Source organism: Caretta caretta, chromosome 1 (assembly GCF_965140235.1).
Source record: "Caretta caretta isolate rCarCar2 chromosome 1, rCarCar1.hap1, whole genome shotgun sequence".
Lineage (NCBI taxonomy): Eukaryota > Metazoa > Chordata > Testudines > Cheloniidae > Caretta > Caretta caretta.
Window position 1 is genome coordinate 298,928,017 of NC_134206.1, and position 21,743 is coordinate 298,949,759.

General features: G+C 40.7%; 1 protein-coding gene and 1 long non-coding RNA gene across 4 annotated transcripts in view; one reads left to right on the plus strand and one right to left on the minus strand.

Annotated features, from left to right (window-relative positions):
* Nucleotides 1-7,881: 7,881 nt before the first annotated feature.
* On the minus strand, nucleotides 7,882-10,171 carry LOC125630704 (uncharacterized). The gene is made up of 3 exons (XR_007354762.2): nucleotides 10,013-10,171; nucleotides 8,533-8,601; nucleotides 7,882-8,327 (listed from the first exon to the last, which is right to left on the minus strand). It is a non-coding gene; the product is annotated as an uncharacterized LOC125630704 (long non-coding RNA).
* Nucleotides 10,172-16,874: 6,703 nt separating this feature from the next.
* Nucleotides 16,875-21,743, plus strand: part of PRICKLE1 (prickle planar cell polarity protein 1) — a 106,243-nt gene continuing 101,374 nt past the window's right edge. For all 3 annotated transcript variants that reach the window (XM_048836017.2, XM_048836015.2, XM_075124407.1), the window contains exon 1: nucleotides 16,875-17,147. The gene's annotated coding sequence lies outside the window, so the exon portion shown is untranslated. The remainder of the gene's footprint in view (nucleotides 17,148-21,743) is intronic.

The window sequence follows — 21,743 nt, forward strand, 5'->3', positions numbered from 1 at the left end:
GCAGACATATTCAGTACACATTTCTATTCTGTATTCAAAAAGCAGCATGATGTATTCACAACTAAAAGTAATAACGAAATACTTTCTATTCCTTCAGTAATAAGGAAGGGTGTTAAACAGCAGCTATTAAAGTTAAACATTTTTAAATCTACAAAACCAGATAATTTGCAGCCAAGAGTATTAGAAGAATTAGCCAAGGAACTCTGGCCCATTAATGCTGATACATTTTGGAACACTGGGTAAGTTTCAGAGGACTAGGGAAAAGCTAATGTTATACCAATATCTAAAGCGAGTAAACAGCATGACCCAGGAAACTGTGAACCAGTTAGCCTCATATCAATCCTGGGCATAGAAAGGCTAATCTGGGGACACAGTAGAGATTATTGAAAGCATAATTCATGCCAATCAACATAATTTTATGAAAAAAAAATCTTAAAGAAATTGCAGGGGGCTCACTAGTCTGGTTGTGGATAGTAACTGTTGACATAATATTTTTAAGTTTCTGTAAGGCATTTGACTTATCATACATGACAGTGATAAAAAATTAGTATGATACAGAATCAAAGACAGAGCATATTATGTGGATAAAAAACTGGTTAACTAATAGATTGCAAAAAGTAATTCTAAATGGGGAATCATCTCCAGTAGAGATGCTTTTAGTAGGGTCAGATAGGGATCTATTCTCTGCCCTTTCAATATCTTTGATGATTAACTGGAAGAAAATATTTTATTCTGCTCTCAGATTAATAAAGCCAACCTTCAGTGAGAGTATTTGAGGACAGAGCAGGACCTTTGATTTTCCATGGATCAATGTTTGTGAAACTGGCTGTTCTAGGATTGCCAGTTCTACAATAGTACCAAACACACTCAGTACTTCCACATAAACACACACCATATATATAGATATATATTCTGATCTTACCTACATACAGCAAAGGGGTTCCACTCACTCCAGGTGCACCTCCTTGCCACTAGGTGTGGGAATTAGAGCGAGAGCTATCTGACCTCCCCTGCTGTCAGTTGCTTGCACTGTGTCCGCTCTTGCTCTCTGTGACTCATAGTATATTGTGATTCAGCCCTACAACCAGGTCACTATATAGCCCCCTGCAAGTAACAAAACGCCCACTGGACAAGCTATTCAAATGCTGACAGTTTTCTAGTTCTCCAGGTCCTGTGCCATTTCCCCAGTGGCTGGCAGGGGAACTCAGGCCCTCCCTGTCTACTGGGTTCCAGGCCAGGATCCCTGTAACCAGCAGCTGGGAGCCATACAGTCCTACTCCTTATTGTTGTTTCCCTGAGTTTCTTCCTACCCTGCCTTCTCAGGCTTTCTTCCCTGCAGGTTCTCTGGGCTACTCCTCCTTTCAGGACCAGACTCTCAAGGCTTATTCACCCCATGAATGTCCTTCTTACCACCTCAATGTTCCTAGAGAGTGAGTGCAGACTCCCTCCCTTCAACCTCTTCCTAGGCTCACTTCCTGCCTTTTATACCACTATCCAGCTCCTCCCCCAGATGGGCTTTGTCTGCAATTAGCATTTATCAATCCCAAGCATCCATCCAGGTGCATCCATAAGGTTAATTGGCCTGTTTGGCCCACATTAACCCTCTCAGGTCTTGTGTGGGTTAGACATACCATCACACTCACACCCATGCATGTTGTATTTACTGTTAAGACAGACCATCTATGTGCTGATGGGTGCACTGGGCACAGTAGTGAACAGACCGTTTTTACTGTTTGGGCTATTAAACCAGTAATCTCTATCCACTGGGGAACCACACTAGTGGGGACTGGCACAGTTGGGGACCCAACTGAATCAAGTAAAATCCTGCAAAGTAGGATGCAACTGCTTAACTTTATTCACTGTGACTAATCACAGAGACTTCTTTAAAAAGTAATGTTTGCTTTGGAGGGCTCTGCTGGTCCTCTTCATCTTCCCTTCTGATTGCTAAATACCCAGAAGACCCTTCATATAACTAACACTATGAAAAAAATGACATTTTTTTCTTTTCTTCTCTTCCCATCCCCCTTGTAGTAAAGGCCCTTAATCATTTTTGCTGCTCTTCACTGAATTCCTTCCAGTCTGCCTACATTTTTCTGGTTTCCAAAACAATGACCCTATTCTAGTAAGCAGTGGAACAGGAATCACCACTGGAAGGTTTATATTTTCCTAAAAAGGAGCTTCCCAACCTTCTTAGTAATATGTCTGCAATATCCTTGTCAAAGAGGGCTCCTGGCCCTGAAATATGAATGGATTAGAAAGAAAATGTCTTTACTTAATCATGAATCTCTGTCTCTCTCCCCACTTCTCTGTCTCTATCATCTGTGTTTTAGCTACAGTTGCTATATCATGAGGTGTGGGTTGATGGGACATTAAAGTAGGTTGACTTAGATTTGACTAATACTGACTAATACTGACAGACTTCCCATTGATTAGATTTCAAGAGACATTGTTGCCACTAGTCTAAAGAAAAGAAACCTTGTGAGACATGTTTGAGGCAAAGTTCTGGCAAGATTAATAACATAAAAAGAAGAAAGGAAACACAAGCCCAGCTGACACAGGCAAAGGGAAATATTGATCTCTAACTAGGGAGAAAAATGTGCTGATAGATTTTACTGAAGATGTGCATTCTGTGACTTTAGTAGACTATATTTAAAAGCATTGGCTAAAGTATCTTCCCTCAATTAAATTAAACTACATATATAATAAAATCATACTATACCAAGAGAGAATCTCAAAACAGACTGAATAGCAAAGCCAGCCCTCAAACTTTTCCTTTCCCAATTAGTTTAAACTGACTGCATAATTCAGAGTGAATAGACTGAGTTCTATTTCACTGACTCCAGCATTTTGACTTTCAGGAGTTTCTATTATATTGTTTAATTTTATAAATTAGTGCAAAGAAAGATGCATTTTATTTATCTTACAAATCAGGAGACTTTCACTATATTTTCACATGCTAACTATGTCAGAGAGTTGGGTAGTGACTGAGAAAATGGCACCTACAAAAGTGACAAGGGTTCCTTTTAAGCACCCAGTACTTTAACTGAAAAGCTTCTCTCATTTTCTCCCAAGTTGTGACTTCCTCAGCTTACCTAACTGTTGACATCTCAGAGTGGCAATTAAAGTTAGCTAGGCTCTGTGCAGCTTTTTCAAGTATACAATGTGCCTTTCAGAGTGGTGACCGTAAAATCACAACGGTCTGCAAGCAGTCCTTTCTAACCAGTGTAGGGAGTCCTATATAGAATCTTGGTGATAATGGAGCTGTCAAAGTTATAACAAATTACTGTTCTGACACATTTCAGAAAATAAAACAGAACAAAGTTAGTGACTAGTTATGTATTGTTTGGATTAGATATCCTGTGACTTGCTTGATATTTGAGCTTGGCAATATTACAAAAAAAAATTCCCACAATTATTCACTCAAATTTTGTAATTTCTGATTTTCAGAAATGCTGGACACCTGCAACTAGCCTTTCCTTCTGTGGACTTCTGGATTTTCAACATCTGTGAAAAGCAGGGCTTTTGCTTTGTCTGCTAATGACTCGTTTGTATGTACTTCCCATTTATTTCCATGTGACTGAGTTTTACAAATCAAAAGTTTTGCAGGAAGCAGATTTCAAAGGCACATATGCAAGTGTTCATGGAAACTGAATTTACAGCAGAAGTCTGGTGCCTTTATCAAATTGGAAAAGAGAAACAATACCATGTGATTTATCTAACCAAGCACAACTAAAACACAGTTTGAATAATGAATGTTGAATACCTGTTGAACAGCAGCAGAGAACTGCTTATGGTCAAACCACAGTGTTAAAAGATACAGAATAAATGTGTTGAATACTACTGAACAATATAATGAATAAATATGAGGAAATTTGTATTTTTCTGGATATGCTCTGAGCAGAAAAGAGGCCAAATTCATTAGGTAAATTACTTATTGAAAATGATTCACTTGCTCCTGCTTAGCATAGAAACTCTGTAAAATATACTGTGTCCAATAGAGAAGTAATCTAGTAGAGAATATTGTGTCTAGTAGGCTATAAAAAAATGTTAGGAACCAGGATGTAGGCAGTCTTCCCTAGTAGTCAGAGAAAGAACAGGTCTAGTGGGCAGAGCAGGCATCCAGGTTGGGGGAAGAGAAGTGGGCAGTCAGAATCAGAGTCAGCTGCCAAATACCAAATCCAGAAGTTGAGTCAGAGTTGGAATCAGGAATCAAAGCTTGAGGGTCAAAGCCAGGGTCAGATGCCAAATGCCAGAGCCAAGGGTCAAGCTGGAGTGGGTAGAGGGGGTCAGAGCCAGGAACAGTAGCGGATGGTCAGGAGCCAGGCGTAAGGGCAGGAACCAGAGGAAAGCCAAGTATGAGGCATGGAGTAGGAACTAGGTGGGAACTAGGAGTGAAGGCAGGGGTGAGGGAGGAGCCAAGAGGAGAGCAGAACAGGAAGAGGATTGGGGGAGGTAGACAAAAGCAGGGTCTGGCACAGGAGCAGCAGGGAGTCTGCACAGTTGGTCAGAGGCCCACCGAGCGCACTTCCTGGCTTAAGTAGTGGGAGTGAACCAATCAGGCAGCTGCAGGCCTTAAGCGCTCCAATAGGACCTCCAGTAGGGCCTTATCTTCCAGGATTGGCAAGATGCTGCATCACCCATCTCCCTTGGTGGCAATGAGGGAGTGTCCAGGTGTCCATAGCATCAGGTTTTACAAATGAACCCTTGGATCCTGACAAAGAGCCATTTATACAGACATTTCCTCACCTATTGAACTTTGAAGGTTGTTTTTTTTCATGTGTGTTTATAGAGAAAGTTATACATTTTCTGTCAGATGCAAACCTTGCCAAAGTTATGCATGTCTGTAGACTGAATTGCTTCAATGCACTGTAGTTGAGGTGACTCCTCAAGACCTTTCAGGAACTTCACATCTTAAATCACAGTCACATCCATAACCGAATCCATACTCATGGAATGTGAATTTCAAATTTGCATGCATATTTGCATGGAAAGTCATAGCACACTCATCCAATCAGCAAACAGAAAAATACCATAAGAACATAAGAATGGCTATACGGGGTCAGACTAAAGGTCCATCTAACCCAATATCCTGTCTTCCGACAGTAGCCAATGCCAGATGCCCCAGAGGGAATGAACAGAACGGATAATCATCAAATGATCCATTCCCTGTTGCCCATTCCCAGCTTCTGGCAAACAGAGGCTAGGGATATCATCCCTGCCCTTCCTGGCTAATAGCCGTTGATGGACCTATAGTCCATGAATTTATCTAGTTCTTTTTTGAACCCTGTTGCAATCTTGGCCTTCACACCATCCTCTGGCAAAGAGTTCCACAGGTTGACTGTGCATTGTGTGAAGAAATACTTCCTTTTATTTGTTTTAAACCTGCTGACTATTAATTTCATTTGGTGATCCTTAGTCCATGTGTTATGAGAAGGAGTAAATAATACTTCCTCATTTACTTTCTCCACACCTGTCATGATTTTATAGACCTGTATCATGTCCCCCTTTAGCCGTCTCTTTTCCAAACTGAAAAGTCCCAGTTTTATGAATCTCTCCTCATACGGAAGCCGTTCCATACCCCTAATCATTTTTGTTGCACTTTTCTGAACCTCTTCCAATTCCGATATATCTTTTTTTGAGCTGTGGCGAGCACATCTGCATGCAGTATTCAAGATGTGGGCATACCACTTGACTTATTTGACCATTCAACATTAGATAAGAACTAATCAACACAGCTTCAGTAGTGATTACTCAGAGAACTCTTCATTCTCAAAAAATAAAAATTCTTCTAAATTTGTCAAGTGATTTCAAATAACTAATATTCTATGAATGGAAAGAGATGCTAAATTTGTTGTATAAATCATCTCCTATAACTTATTACTTCAGATGTAGTGACCTTATTCCCTGTGGTTTAATCTGGCAGCCAAGAGCAGCTGGGAAATTCAGGCTAACAGTATCTATATTTGCACATCTGGGGCTTCTTGGAAAGGTATTCTGAACAGAGGGCCCTCTACTCTGGACCTCATTCCCCATTTTTGATCCACAGTGCCCAAGTTTTTTTACCTAAAGGGCTTCTACAAATCTTATCTCTTTCTCCAGACATTTTTGAAGAGGTTTGTTTGTGCATATGGGTATGATTGACTGGGAAGTTATTTTGTTTCTGTTAGTTAACTTATATTGGATAAGTTGTAATCCAATAGTATAACTTAAGTTATATTAGCCATTCTTATGTTCTTATGGTATTTTTCTGTTTGCTGATTGGATGAGTGTGCTATGACTTTCCATGCAAATATGCATGCAAATTTGTAAATGCAAATTTGCAAATGGTTTGGATGATGTTTAGTGTTGATTTTTTTATTGTTACCTAGACGCTACTTTCTAGACACATTATATACGTGATACAAAGCCCACTGAAGTCAAAGGGAGTCTTTTCATTGATTTAAATAGACATTGGATCAGGCCCTATATAAATGGAAATAATAAATCAATGAAGAAAGCCAAAACCAAACCAAATTTGCAAAACCAAATTCTGGAAGTGAATGCAAGGACATCTATAATTCTGAATCTACACTCAGGATAGCTCTTGAGATGAAATAACACAAATTAAGCTGACGATAAATACCTCACAGAAATTAAATGTTTAAATTATGTTAGCAATGTGTTCTTCCTTTTGTAATACTGCTGCATAGTCACATAATCATAGTGGAGACGAAAGTCTGTAATCATAATAGCATCCTTGCATTTGATAGGAGTAATAGATGGGGAAAAATAGAAAACATTTCAGGCAGCAAATATGTCATCTATGTCACCATATGCGACTAGGGCTTAATAGATTACATTCTTTGTACAATCATTACTCAGTGAGTGCCTCAATCAGACTACTCACATTTTAATTTCACTTTGATTTAATTGCAAGAATTGTAATTTGAAAAGGAATTATCGGTATGGAATCCAATAGTATTTTATCTTAATTGCGGCTTATTTTATTCCTCATGTCCTCTATTCTCCTTTTCCAAGGATGATGAATAATTGATTACGTGATCTGCCACAATTATCTGATGAATAATCAATGGTATTCAATCAATTTGTTTAGTGATTGTACTTTGTAATTTACATTTAAGTAAAAAGATTAAGATTTCCTGCATGGTTAAATAATGAATTATGTTTAAATAATGTTAAGACTGTAATGCAAAGCAACAAAAACTAATCAAGACAACATTAGGACTCATAGCTGTGACATTATGAAGATGGAAAAGGACAAATAGCGTGTATTTGGAATAGGGTAATATTCTTAACTTCTAAACAGGCCGGCTTCTTAAAATCAATATTTGGATATTAATTGTAAGTAAATGTAATTTAACAACAAAGGAAGAAAAGATTTGATGGAAGCCTATAAATATTGTTTTGCTTAAATACCTATTTTTACATTTTTTATGGTATCTGGAGGCCAGTGAAATGTATACGATGGGGAAAGGATGACTTCTAGTTGAGACAAGTTTAACATAATTTCTACTGGTTTAGCCAGAGGTAGTCTCCCTTCTTTCTGATAACATAATAATGTTGCTCACAAGATCCTTATCTTCACTAGCTAACATCCTAGCTGCAATTCACTACTGGTGAAATTCCACAAGTGGAAATAGTTAGTGTAAAGAAGCACTGGTCTTTTTATTACTGTATTGTCTAATAACATATCGATAGATGATTTCAGTGAGAAGTGATGCTTTCTTATCTGTCACACAGAGGACATGACAATACTGTACAGGGAGAAAATATCTGCTCTTACCTTCCTCCTCCGCCCCATTTCAACTTCAAGTGAGACAAAGGGAGGCAGAGACAAGAGCTTATATTGCATCTATCATTAACTTGAAAAAAATTCCATGTTGAGACTCATCTATAACATTTGGACACTGTCATGTTACAGATCATGGTCTAAATTTTATTCTCATTTACACTGCTATAAGTCTAAAGTAACTCAAGTTAACTTTACTGGTGTAAATCGACATTAGCTGAGAGCAGATTGTGGCCCCATATAATTCTGAACAATAAATTCCCTTGCTTGTGTTACTGATCTGAAATTGTTAAAACTGAAAGGATTTGTAATCTTAAACATTTCAGATGTTTTTTGCATTTCACTCATCTTCAAAATAGACTGGTAAGTTTCACTTTTTGCTTATATTTAATTTTATGTTGTGGTTGTCTATCCCAGAGGCTGGGTAGCGAACACTGGGTCAGTTCATGCCTCCTCCATTTGCACATAAAAGGGATCCTCTGCACATGGATGTCCTTTCTTCTTAATGAACATGTATCTTTCAACATGTGACAGCACACTGGAATGCGAGACATTCGTGGTCACTTGAGGAGCAGGATACCACGTTACTAGTCTACAAAACAGCTACCAATGGTATTCTGATGATGCTTCTAGAACCAGGGGGGAATTCTGGGAGTTTAGCCTCTACTCCCAGAATACCTGTAGGTTTACACAAGACTCCCAGAAGGCACTGAGCAAATGTCACCAACAGTTGGAACTCTTACCGGAACTCTAGGATGTGTTCCCAAAGTTGCTCTTGAAGTCACTGCAGCTAACCCAACTGAGTAGAGTACCTAGGGCAAAACAGCAAGTCCAGTAAGCATGATTGATACTTGTCTGTAAGATAAACAATGCAATTTAGTTTTCATCTGAGCCAAGTTGTCCATGTCGGTGAGACCCAGAGGAGGTGGCTGGGCTAAGCCACCAAGAGAACTGATGAGTGAGCCTGTTGTTGGAAATGGACAAAAGAAATACATTTGTTTAATGAGAAATAGAATTTGAAGATTTGTGCCTAACTTGGCTCAGGGCCGGTTTTGTTCAACATCTTTATCAATGATTTGGATGATGGGATTAATTGCACCCTCAGCAAATTCACAGATGACACTAAACTGGGGGGTAGGGATAGGGTCCAGAATGACCTAGACAAATTGGAGGATTGGGCCAAAAGAAATCTGATGAGAAATCTGAAGTCAAAGGGAGTCTTTTCATTGATTTAAATAGACATTGGATCAGGCCCTATATAAATGGACAAGTGCAAGTGCAGAGTCTTACACTTAGGAAGGAAGAATCCCATGCACCGCTACAGGCTGGGGACCAACTGGCTAAGCAGCAGTTCTGCAGAAAAGGACCCAGGGATTACAGTGGACGAGAAGCTGGATATGAGTCAGCAATGTGCCCTTGTGCCCAGTGCCCAGCTAATATGCCCAGTGTGCCCAGAAGGCCAACGGAATATTGGGCATATTAGTGGGCGCATTGCCAGCAGATCGAGGGAAGTGATTATTCCCCTCTATTCGACACTGATGAGGCCACACCCGGAGTATCGCGTCCAGTTTTAGTCCCCCCACTACAGAAGGGATGTGGACAAATTGGAGAGAGTCCAGCAGAGGGCAACAAAAATGATTAGGGGACTGGGCACATGATTTATGAGGAGCGGCTGAGGGAACTGGTGTTATTTCGTCTGCAGAAGAGAAGAGTGAGGGGGGATTTGATAGCAGTCTTCAGCTACCTGAAGTCGGGTTCCAAATCTGGGATACACACAAGAAAGTTACATTATTGGAGGTTTCTAGTAATTGGTTCTGATTTCATATAAACTTTCTGTTACTTCTTCTTGGAGATCAGAACACAAAACTATTGGATTTTAATACATACTTAATGAATACATAAATCTACTTCCATAGTGGGCAGTAGACAGGTTATTATATAAACCATTACTCCAGTGGGACCACTCACAGGAGTAGAGGCTTGCCGATAAGCAGCAAATACATTGTGACTATTTCAACCCTACAGCTTATAAGAACAAACACAACAAAAACAAAACAAAAAAACCCCACCCCCCTAGGCAGTCATTTAAATACCCAGGCTTCCACAACCTATAGTTTGAGGGAAGCTGGAACATAAAGATGTATCTTGAAACTACATCTGCCTCAGCTAACTGAAATCATTTTCCAATTACAAATATTTTTAAAGTTTAATTTACTTTCCTACCACCATCTGAAACAGGAACAGAAAGCATATCGAAAATAGCCCCAGGCAGTCAGAATAATCCATCCAGTGATGTCAGTGACATTTAAGAAGGTTTGGAGGGTTCTGTATTTTCACACATCAAGGAACTTGGGTTTGTGTTTTCTGTACTTGCACATCCTTATTTCTGCAAAAAAAAATTGTGGTTATAGTTAGTGTACGGTAGCGGGGAGGACGTTATAAAAGAAGAGGGAGTGGTGTTGACTTCACAGTGTGCTGCTCCCCTTCCAATGGAGACCCTGATTGCTCTTGTGCATGGACTATGCAGTTGGGGCTCCAGACTCAGATTCTGTGGTGATGGGCACTGATGTAAGAGCTTAGATGGATAAACAGGATAGGCATTTTGGGGAGCAATCTCCAAGGAGCAGTCATTCTTTGCAGCATGCTCTGCTGATAGCCCAGCAGATTTCAGTGGTGCTCTATCCAGTGTTAACTCCCCACACCCAGAGTATTGCGTCCAGTTTTTCTACGCTCTGTAGATAAAGATAATCAGTGGCAGCAGGGTAGGGAGCCAATGGCAACATGATATCATTATAAGAGGAATGGCATGTGAAAAAGTGGGTCCACAATACCAGAAGGAAAGGTTGGTTCTTTTCAAGATCCATGAGGTCAGGTTCCATGAGGATGGAACCAGCCTGAGGATTGTTCCATCCGAATTGGTATGCCCCCCGCCCCCTCAGAACACGTGAATCTCTCAAGAGCAATATGGGTCCTGAACAATCTGTGGGCTGCCCTTTGCGTCCATGACTCCCTACCCTTCCCCTGGTTCCTAGTATTTCCAACCACAAAAATTAAAAAATCATGAATTTCTCTTTCTTCCCCACCCCTCCCCGATCTCTCAGAAGCATCATAAACACACAATCTCCAGCACCACAGCACAGACTTCTTCCACTTTAGCTACTGAAACAACTGATAGGTAGGAAGCATGTTAGTATCCTTTGTGTAGATATGCCATAAAGGGTGACACAGCACACACTTATTTGTGAGAGCACAGTGGGATCTTGGACATCAGGATTCCTGTTGTCTATGGTTGGGTCTGGTAGCCAAGTGTGGGGCAGTGGGTACAGACAACATAGCCAAATGTTACAAAGCCCCTGTTTGTGTCATCTGTGGTAACTGAACTCAGGCTCTTTGGATGTAAAAACAAAAGATGTTGCCATTTGAGCTAAAGAATTATTTTTCATAGCATGTGTCAATGTTCCTTCCCCACTCTGAACTCTAGGGTACAGATGTGGGGACCTGCATGAAAACCTCCTAAGATGACTTTTACCAGCTTAGGTTAAAACTTCCCCAAGGTACAGACTATTTTACCCTTTGCCCTGGGACTTTCGCTGCCACCACCAAATGTTTAACCGGTTACTGGGAAAGAATTGTTTGGAAACGTCTTTCCCCCCAAAATCCTCCCAACCCTTGCACCCCACTTCCTGGGGAAGGTTTGGTAAAAATCCTCACCAATTTACAGAGGTGACCACAGATCCAAACCCTTGGATGTTAAGAACAATGAAAAAAGCATTCAGTTTCTGAAAAGAAGAATTTTAATAGAAGTAAAAAGAATCACCTCTGTAAAATCAGGATGGTAAATACCTTACAGGGTAATTAGATTCAAAACATAGAGAATGCCTCTAGGCAAAACCTTAAGTTACAAAAATACACAAAGACAGGAATATCCATTCCTTTCAGCACAGCTTATTTCCTCAGCCATTTAAAGAAATCATAATCTAACGCATATCTAGCTAGATTACTTACTATGTTCTAAAACTCCATTCCTGTTCTGTTCCAGGCAAAAGCATCACCCAGACAGACCCTTTGTTTCTCCCCCGCTCCAGCTTTGAAAGTATCTTGTCTCCTCCCCATTGGTCATTTTGGTCAGGTGCCAGTGAGGTTATCCTAGCTTCTTAGCAGGTGAAAGGGTTTTTCCTCTGGCCAGGAGGGATTTTAAAGGTGTTTACCCTTCCCTTTATATTTATGACAGCATGTTGGCAGTAACAGTCATAAACCCCCACATATGGTTTACCCAGTGGAAGGTGACCAAAAGTCATACTGGGTATGTCTACACAGCTCCTTTACCAGAGTACCTTATAGAAGGGGCATGCCAAATGATGTGCTTGTGTAACCCACACTGACACAGTGAGTAAGTCTACCCGCAAAAGCTGTGTGTGGGCTAGCCTACTGAGCTAGCTTGAATCCAGCTAGTGCAGGTAAACAGTAGCAGTGAAGACAGCAGGGTGGGCTTCAGTGAGTAGGTAGAACAAGCTTGGCACAGACCCATGGATCTGGATTCTAGCTAACTTGGGTAGGCTAGCACAGCTTTTGCTGGGTAGACTTCCTCACTGTGTTAGTGTAGGTTACACAAGCACATCATTTGGCATGCCCCTTCTATAAGGTACCCTGGTAAAGCAGCTGAGCGCTGGCTGTGTTACATTACAGATACAGGTTCTAGTCTCTTCTATGTATGAATTGACCTTGTGCAAAGTCTCACTAGTCATCTCTGTAAAGTGGGATAATAAAACATGTGAACAGCAGTTAGTGAAAGAGCAGGAACTAGAAATGACGGTGTCCTGGCTTGCAGCTCAATGTATTTTCTCATAAGCTTAAGGGGATAGTGGGTGGGGGGCAAAGGGAGTGTCTCTCTCTTTCTCTCTCCATTTCAAAAATCATATGCAGCCATGGAGCATGTCATGTTTTTTGCAAGAGCTCCTGCAGCAGGGGCCAGAAATCACATTCCTCATGATAAATTTATGGCAGTTGGCAACACTGTTAAGTGTAATTATATGTTTACTTCCATATATTTTTCACACACTAGATGTTCCTATGAAGATAACAGAGTTTCATACAGGGCATGGTCTCTGGTAACCAAAGACGACAAAGTAGGAATCTAGCTGCTCAGAAGCCTGTTTGTAATTTATAGTTGTTTTCCTTCATAAATGTTTAAGATATATAATGATACCAGCATACATCTGATGCTAGGGACTCCCTGATATGCATCTATGTCTTATACCTCCCTCCAAAAGGCAGGGGGGATGACATGAAAAAAATGATCGAGCCTTAGGCTGCATCAGAGGTGCGACAACATGAAAAACATCAGAAGGACCAGTACTGGGAATGCAGGAGACTAGCAGCCATGCTGAGAGATACATTAAGGGATAGGTTGATACTGCAAAAGGAAAAAACCACAACCTACGCCAGCCAGTCTGAGAGCCCTGGTCAACAGACACAGGTTCGAGTTATGGGACTAAAAATAGCCCATTTGGGCTTTGAGATCCAGAGAAGGGGGTGGGTCTCAGAGCCCAATCTCCAGCCCAAGAGGGAACATCTACACTGCTATTTTTAACCCTGCAACATAAACCCTGTTAGCCTGTCATTTGACCTCGGTTCTAACACTCACTGCCGTGGGGTTTTGCGGGAGAGGGGTTGGGGTTTTTTGTTTTCTTTTTGCAGTGTAGATCTACTCTAAGACAGTGTTTTGCAACGACTGGTACGTGGACCGATGCCGGTCCATAAGATGTCTTTAAAACAGTTTAGGAAGGCAGCAAGCCAGTCCCCAGTATCAAAAAGATTGAGAAACACTGCTCTAAGACAGGTTTCAGAGTAGCAGCCGTGTTAGTCTGTATTCGCAAAAAGAAAAGGAGTACTTGTGGCACCTTAGAGACTAACAAATTTATTTGAGCATAAGTTTCGTGAGCTACAGCGCTGTAGCTCACAAAACTTATGCTCAAATAAATTTGTTAGTCTCTAAGGTGCCACAAGTACTCCTTTTCTTACTGCTCTAAGAGAGTACTAAAAGGTTGGGGGGACATATCCCAGCCCCTCCAACAGTGTTTGCACTTCTGGCCTGCATTTTTCCCCTTACCAATGGTTTCAGGGATGTAATAATGTGTGCCCCTTTTTCCTCCCACCCCCGCCCACCCCTCCACACACAAGTATCTGTGTGCCAGAAGAGACTTCTCTGGATCTCATGGAGACGATCTACCTCAATCTCTTTAACAAGACTAGAGTACATTTCCTAATGTGGCTAAGACATGGTTTGTTTCTGTCCACACAGGGAAAACCAAACCCTGTAATAACACTGTTAAAGTAACATGATAGATTTTGCATTACAGGTAGGGCCTCAGTATGGGTAAACCCATTTGCAAGCTACCCAGACTACTCATGGGGTTAAATAGAAGCTAAAGGTTTATAGCTTAATGAGAGGCATTTGTAACTGAGTATAATATAAACAGATATAGGACTTAAAAGGGTGCATTAGTCATAAAATCTTTAGGAGCAAGATAGCCCAACAGTTCATTCCAGATTCAGATCTGTTAATATATGACTGTAAGAAGAACCATAAACAAGGGTCACCATTTAAAAGCAAGCAACCTTATTTCCTATATAATCAGAGCTCAAAGTGAGAAGAAATAGGTGAAGGAAGCCATGTAATGCTGCAGCACAGGTCTGAATGTGCCTAGATATTACAGAGATAAGCATTACAGAAATGCTTGAATGGATGGCATGAAGGAACATAACACAAGGCAGGTATAGTAAAATGGGAACAAACAGTACTGATCCGTCCTCATCAGCTGTTCCTTCCTTCTTTTACAAAGTATTTCCGTTAAACGTCTATTTAATTTCTTCATCCTTCACATTTTTCCATAAAATAGTACAAATGGTTTTGGGTTTGGATTTTTTTTTCCATTTTGGGAGAAGTGCTGATGTTCATTCTGCTGAAACAAGTGCTGGTGACCAGCTCCTGTGAGTTTCTAGGGGGTGGGTGTGAGGGGGCAGAGACAGATGTCTTCATTTTCTTTTTGGATACACATGTAATTTGCAGGTGTTTATATTCAGAATTAGAGAAACCTTAAAAGGATCTGTTCACTTGAGCAATATGATGTTGATCCTATCTCCAGACAACATTGAAACAGAAGAGCAAAACATGGATATTTACACTTCCTATTAAACTTTATAAGTTCTTTTACAAGGTTTAACACTACTAATAATAAATATCTAGTCTAGGATAGCTTTCCCATGAGATGTTACCTTTTTATTTTTTCAGCCATGATAAACTTATTTTGACCAGATTGACTTCCAGATGATCATACACACTCCCTAACAGTGGAAAAGCAAATGTAGCTGAAATCAGGAAAGAAATTTTGTCATTTTTAAACTTCAAATTGTTCTCCTTTTTGGAAAGTCTATAAAGAGACACTGCCAGACATGTATAAATCAAAATTTAAGTTTTACATTAAAACAAAACCACTTGTTCCTCCCATTTGTATTTATAAAATAAAATATTAATAGAAATTCATTCAGAATGTTTTTTTTTTAATTTAGTAAATTTCAGTTTGGATTTAACTATTTCCCTGTAATGTGAGGTTTCAGAGGAACAGCCGTGTTAGTCTGTATTCGCAAAAAGAAAAGGAGTACTTGTGGCACCTTAGAGACTAACCAATTTATTTGGTTAATAAATTGGTTAGTCTCTAAGGTGCCACAAGTACTCCTTTTCTTCCTGTAATGTGAGTGAAGGATAACTTTAAACTGAAACTGACTATAAACAAATGTAAAACTGACACTGCTATTTTTGGCACCTTAGAGACTAACAAATGTATTTGAGCATAAGCTTTCGTGTTGCATCCAATGAAGTGAGCTGTAGCTCACGAAAGCTTATGCTCAAATACATTTGTTAGTCTCTAAGGTGCCACGAGTCCTCCTTTTCTTTTTGCGGATACAGACTTAACAGGGCTGCTACTCTGAAACTACTATTTTTATTGCCCAAATTGTGTGGAGTGAATGTAAATACATAAAAAAACAGCATGAATGCTGAAAATTAAATGAGATTTTAAAATATCTGAAGTGTTATTAGTAACATAAATTTGTTTTTAAAATGTATGCTAATTTACTTAACTGCCAGTTTAAAGTCTACTGTGTTTTTTAAAAGCTGATATTTAGTTATCTATTGAGCTGTCCTACATTCTGTACTTCGATTTTGTCTGTAACTTCCAGCATGAGCTAGAGATAGCTTTGAAGTTGATGGCAGCTAACATGGAATTTTAAAGCATTCCAAACATCCTCTTCACACAGAAAAGGGAATGAAAAATGACTGTACCACGCTCTCCTGCCTCTGCCTACTACTACAAGTAATGTTTCACGTCATAGACAGTGATGTATTTGTGGTCGAAATACGAACACACCCTCCCCCCCCCCCCCCCCCAAGCAAATTTAATCGCACTCGCACATCTCTGCATAGATCAGTGGAAAAAGTTTTAATTAACTTTTTCTCTCGTTAAGTGGATGCTGGAGGCACAGAGACGAGTAACTGGCTGCAGAGCCCTGTTTGATCAAGGGAAATTGGGAATGTGAGTCTTTCCCTCCTTTTCCTGGCTTTAAATCCATCAGCATCATTTGTTAAAACAGCAACAACAACAGCAACAAAAACCGGTAGGGGAGAGGGGAAGATTTTGCACTTCAGATCTTTCGCTGTGCCTCAGTGAACTGCCAATGCCAGCTAACATTCCTCTTGCTCAACTTAATCACCAATGTATTTAATCTGATTACACCCAAACCCCCATGCCCCTTGAAAGCACACTAAAACCACACACACGAATCACGAAAAGCACATTCTGCGCCTCCCCGCCCCCCACTCTGCAAACCTGCCCTGCCTGGGATCTGCGTGGACTTCCGAAGCCTTGTCGGTACCAGGGAATGGCCTGTCCTTCCCGGTCAGCAAATCCAGCCCTCCGGGTTTTCGGAGCTGCCGGCACCCGCAGCGCGGCGGCGATTGGAGAAAGCGGCCGGCTGCAGCCAATGGGCTCTGTGGAATGCTCATGTCACCGTACCGGGCTGGCGGCGCCTGAGCCCCGTCAGGGAATAAGGGGAGAAGCAGCGGTGCAGCTTGGTCACTTCTAGCCTGACACGCTCCCGCTACCCGCAAACCCTTCCCTGCTCTCTGCGGGAAATGCGTCTCTCCAGCCTGCACTGACTTCCCTGGGGTGCCCAGGCAGAAAGGAGCGGCCAAGCCAGGCTCCCTCCAGGGGATACTTGCCTCCCTTGCTCTAAATGTGACTGATCCTTTCCCCCCGCCCAGGAATACCTTGCGGTGTTTCCCAAGTCCTTCCCCCGGAGGGTAAGTGGCAGCTCTGCTTTGCTCTCCCCCGCAGGGGAGAGAAGTGCGGTTTTGTCTGTATGAAGCGGGGCTGTTCGCATTAGATTCCCACTTTGCAGTCTTGGGGGGTGAGGGGAATGTGCTGTGTGGAATGTCAGCCCCCCGGGGTCTTGTCACCTACAAATGTCTCGAGAGACTTAATTAGTTTAACAGGACCCGAAAGGTCGGAGTAGAAGCGAGGCGACTAACTTAAGCAGAAAGCAACTAGTGGCTGCCCCAGCCTAATACCTTTAGAAGCCTGTCGCCTCAGTTTGTTTCCTTAAAATATTGTCTTCGAAGTGGTGAGTTTTTAGCTTTCAGTGCTGGGTTGTTGTTTTTTTTAAATTTTCTATAAACAGTAATGAAGTAAAAGCCCAAATCTGTTACTTATTAACATACCTGGGACTCAGGATGCAGCGCGAAGTTGTTAAATTTCTGCAGACGAAAAACCAAACAGATCTTGGTTATTGGATTGCCTAACCTGGCACTATTGTGTATGGGAGGAGGCTCTGGAAGATTGTCCACAAACTTGTTTGAAGAGTCTTAAATGAGAGGGGAAATAATTTGGGGGCCGACACCATACTGAGTTATAATTTGCCCCCAAGTGGAATCTGAACTAGCACTCCAAATACATGTATTATTAGCTTGAACGTATGTGTGTGCCCTGCATGCAGAACAACAAACAAACAAAAAGCAAAACAACAAACTGTGAGGGGACAAAAGGGAACAGAAGATTAGGATTTTATCTGAGGTTATTTATATCAAAGTGTCTCTGTGATTTATGCTTTACTTATTCATTTAGTTCTACACACACAGACATGGTTGTGCTTACATTTTATCTTCACACATGTACATGTTTTGGTATACAGAGACAGTATAGAAATGTGTATTACCACTGCTGTAGAGTGTGTGTGTGATTTTAAATATGTTAGTGTATTTTGTACAAGTGTAGCACAGAGAGCTCCGTCTCTCTTTATAGCACCAAAGACTATAGATGGATGTGAGTTTCAGAGTGTTTGCCTGACTCAGGCTCCAGATGTGTGAGCTCAGCTGTTGCCTGTCACTTGGGTGACAACTGGTCTTTTTCCACTAAGCCTTTGCTTTCTCCATTATCCTCAACTAAGTGTCAATGTTTCAGTTTCCTTCTATTATCATGAGTGTATTCCAGTCCCATGGGACAGGGCAACCTTGTTTGGCTATCCTCAGCATGCAATATGTCTGCTTTCAGACTCTCTTCCATAGGAAAAAAACAATCTCGTGACAGCTAGAGAGAGACATCTAAAATACAGCCCTAACTTAAGCTAAATATTCTGCCTCAAGAGAGCTCTGAAGGGGTGATGAATATTTGTCAAGCCTTTTTTCTCAAACAATATTTACTCCCACCAGGGGATTTTAAACATAAACAGCAACCATTTATCTTGCTGTCTGGTTGGGTTCATTTCAGTGTGCCTTCAATGTGGTTTCAGCTTAAGGTGGCGGGGTCTGGTCTTGGACAGGAATCTGTCATTGTACCCCAGCTGGGGACTGAAGAAAGCAAAATAAAGCACTCTGCTAGTACCAGTGTCTCTAAATGCCATCAACTGGAGAGTCAGGAAACTCAGTGGGGGTTATTTTACAAGCTCTCCAAGAATGTTTATACAGAGGATTTAAAGGTTAAAAATGCATATTCCCTACATGTTAAAACTAAAAGGTGTCAAAAATAAATGGCTAACATTACTCCCAGTTCAACTTTCCATGCTTTGTCACGTAGCTGAAAACTATGACTTTTAATTAACAACTTTTCTTGCCTATTGAAAAGTCAGAACATCTGTCAGTTCTTTTAGCTCATCTTGACTTTTTGCTGTTAGAGTTTATCGTGTTTTGTAATCAAAGATCTATGGAGCCATTGTTGTATAATAAAGGGTGCTGTACTGAGTCAGCCTGGTCACCCGCGTAAAAATTGTAACATCAGCTGCGGGGGGGCGGAAAGGGAGAGAGAAAGCCCTTACAGGGTTAATAGCTGAACTATTAAGATTGGAGTCAGATGTGGGTAAAAGCAACAAGGGAGTCTGTTTTTTTCCTAATATCCTGTAGTCTGATAACTCTGAAAAAGGTAATTGTTTAAAAAAAATCTGTTTTGATTTAGAATTTTTTTTAAAAAAGCAAGATGAAGTCTGCATAAACAAGAGAAGATTCTAATGTTTCGAAAGGCTAGGAAATGTCTAGAAAATTCCCGTCAGCTGAAAAGTAAAACACTGAACTGTGCATGGATTTGTCATGCACAAATACAGAATTTTGTTGATTTCCCTCTTCTAAATAGTCCATTCTCCATCTTAGTGGCATAAAGGATATCATTCAGTGTTTGTGAAAGAACAGTCTGTGTGCTGGAAAGGTTGTCTTTTCTAGTAGACTAGTTAATTATAACTTTTAATAAGAGTGGATTTAGAGTATTTGCCTTCTAGATAACAGTTTTGCAAAAAAGAAAATGTAAATGGTTTGAAGAGTATAGGTGGTGGTTGCTGTTATACTCTAAAAGTTGAATAACTTATATGTAAAAAAGATGCCTGAGGAATGACTTGGCACACTAATAACCTAACTTCTCTGTTTGGTCTGTCTTCCCCTCTGTTTTTAGAAAGAGATTAAATGAGTTTGGCATTGTTCATTTAATTGGCATATGAAAATCAGATGGGTTTTACTCTGTAACTATTTTCCACTGAAACACTGCATAAGATAAACTTGTATGGAGTTAGTTCCTATTGTATCTTTGCTGAGTGATTGGCTTGACCCTTTCCTAATACCTTGGATGAAGATACAAAGATTTCAAGTATTTTCCCAATAGCATGGCATTTACAGAATATGGTGATGGTGGATGCTGTACAAACTACCTAATACAGAATAGATAAACAGACCAACTTTAGGTAAACACAAGAATTCACTAAACACGATATCCAGGCAACCAGAGCCATGATATATGTACGACTGAATTAATTTTTTGCGACTCTTTTTAAAATGTATGAAAAAATATTTTTGACCACTTAGTGTTGTCTTGGACTTTTACCTTATGTGGCCTACAGGTAAAGACGTCAATGCCTCTGCCTAGAGGTTCATGAAAGAACAGTCTCCAAAGCCATTGCTCCTTTATATTTCAATAATAAAGCTATCACTTCATAAATATTTAAGGAGAATCATTCTATGGTCAAGTGTTGCCTAAGGTGAAGGAGAATAGCAACACAGTATCTTTCCCTTGTTTCTGAGCAGGCTACATAATGACCACTTGGCTTTCTTATATCTTGAATTTATAACCTTCCTAGAAGGGTAAGTCAGCAGTATTTGATTTGGTTAGCCAACATTAAGTATTTTCTGTTTACAGTCATTCTAAACTGAGGTAAACTTGAGCTTAACTATAGTTCATTAGTGTATTCTAGTGATAAACCATTCATTGTTAGGCCCAGCTACTGGAAACACACAGATGAGTAGCTCTTACTTGCATGCGTAAGGCCATGACTACACAGCCCGCGGTGTGGCTCTGCTGCTGCACCAATACGGGGGTGCCACTGTTTCACATCTGGGGAAGACGCTCTATGCCGAGGGAAGAGAGCTCTCCGTCAGCGTAATAAAACCCACCTCTGCGAGCGGCAGAAGCTATGGGCTTGTCCACACTGGCAATTTTCTCGACATACCCCTGAGCGCAGCACGTTTCAGTGCTGTAAAGCACCAGTGTAGACAGCGCACCAGCGCTGGGAGCCAAGCCCTGCGTGGAGGTGGGTTTTTTAGAGCTCTTCCGCGACCACACGAGCCATGTGAAAGCACTGCCGCGGCATTGCTTTAGCATTGCCAGTGTAGACTAGCCCTGCATCAGTGGGAGAAGCTCTCCTGCCGACATAGTGCTGTGCACACTGGTACTTATGTCAGTGTAACTTATGTCACTCAGGGGTGTAAAAAACCCACCCCCCTGAGTGACATAAGTTATGCCAACATAGGCTGTAGTATAGACATAGTCCAAGTGTTTGTAGGACTGAAGACTTATAGTGGAAAGGACCAGGTCTGAAGGAGAGAGCCGTAACTCTGGGTCAACCTTCTCCCTTCCCCCACCTACTGACTGAGCAATGGTGGGAAGAAACATGTTTTACAAGTTATAGCACACTGATGTCATGACATTTCTGGCAGAGATACCAAGATAGACTAATCAGATCACTTTACTATTTGCCAGAATTACACAGTTTTTCCAGAGACTGTTCTTTTGTTGCTGGTCCATAGTCAAAAGATATTTCCAGTTATTGGGGAAAAAAAATTCTCCAGGGGACTGTAATAATTCGTTCTGTGTCTTTGTATTGTTTGCTTGTTTAGACTTCACTCTAAACACATTAAACTCACTTTTCTTTAGCCTCTAGAAAAATGGAATGATTGCTCAGCATGAATTGATTAGCCTTTTCAAGGGTTATTTTTCTACAAGAAAATTTTTAAATATACAAACTGAATTAAAAATCTCAAGAGAGAGAGGCATGAGCCAACACAAACATTTTTAAATACTTATGTAAACTAGCAAGCAACTGTCATTTAGCTCTTCTTGGAACTCTGCCTACAAGGGTCTATTTGATT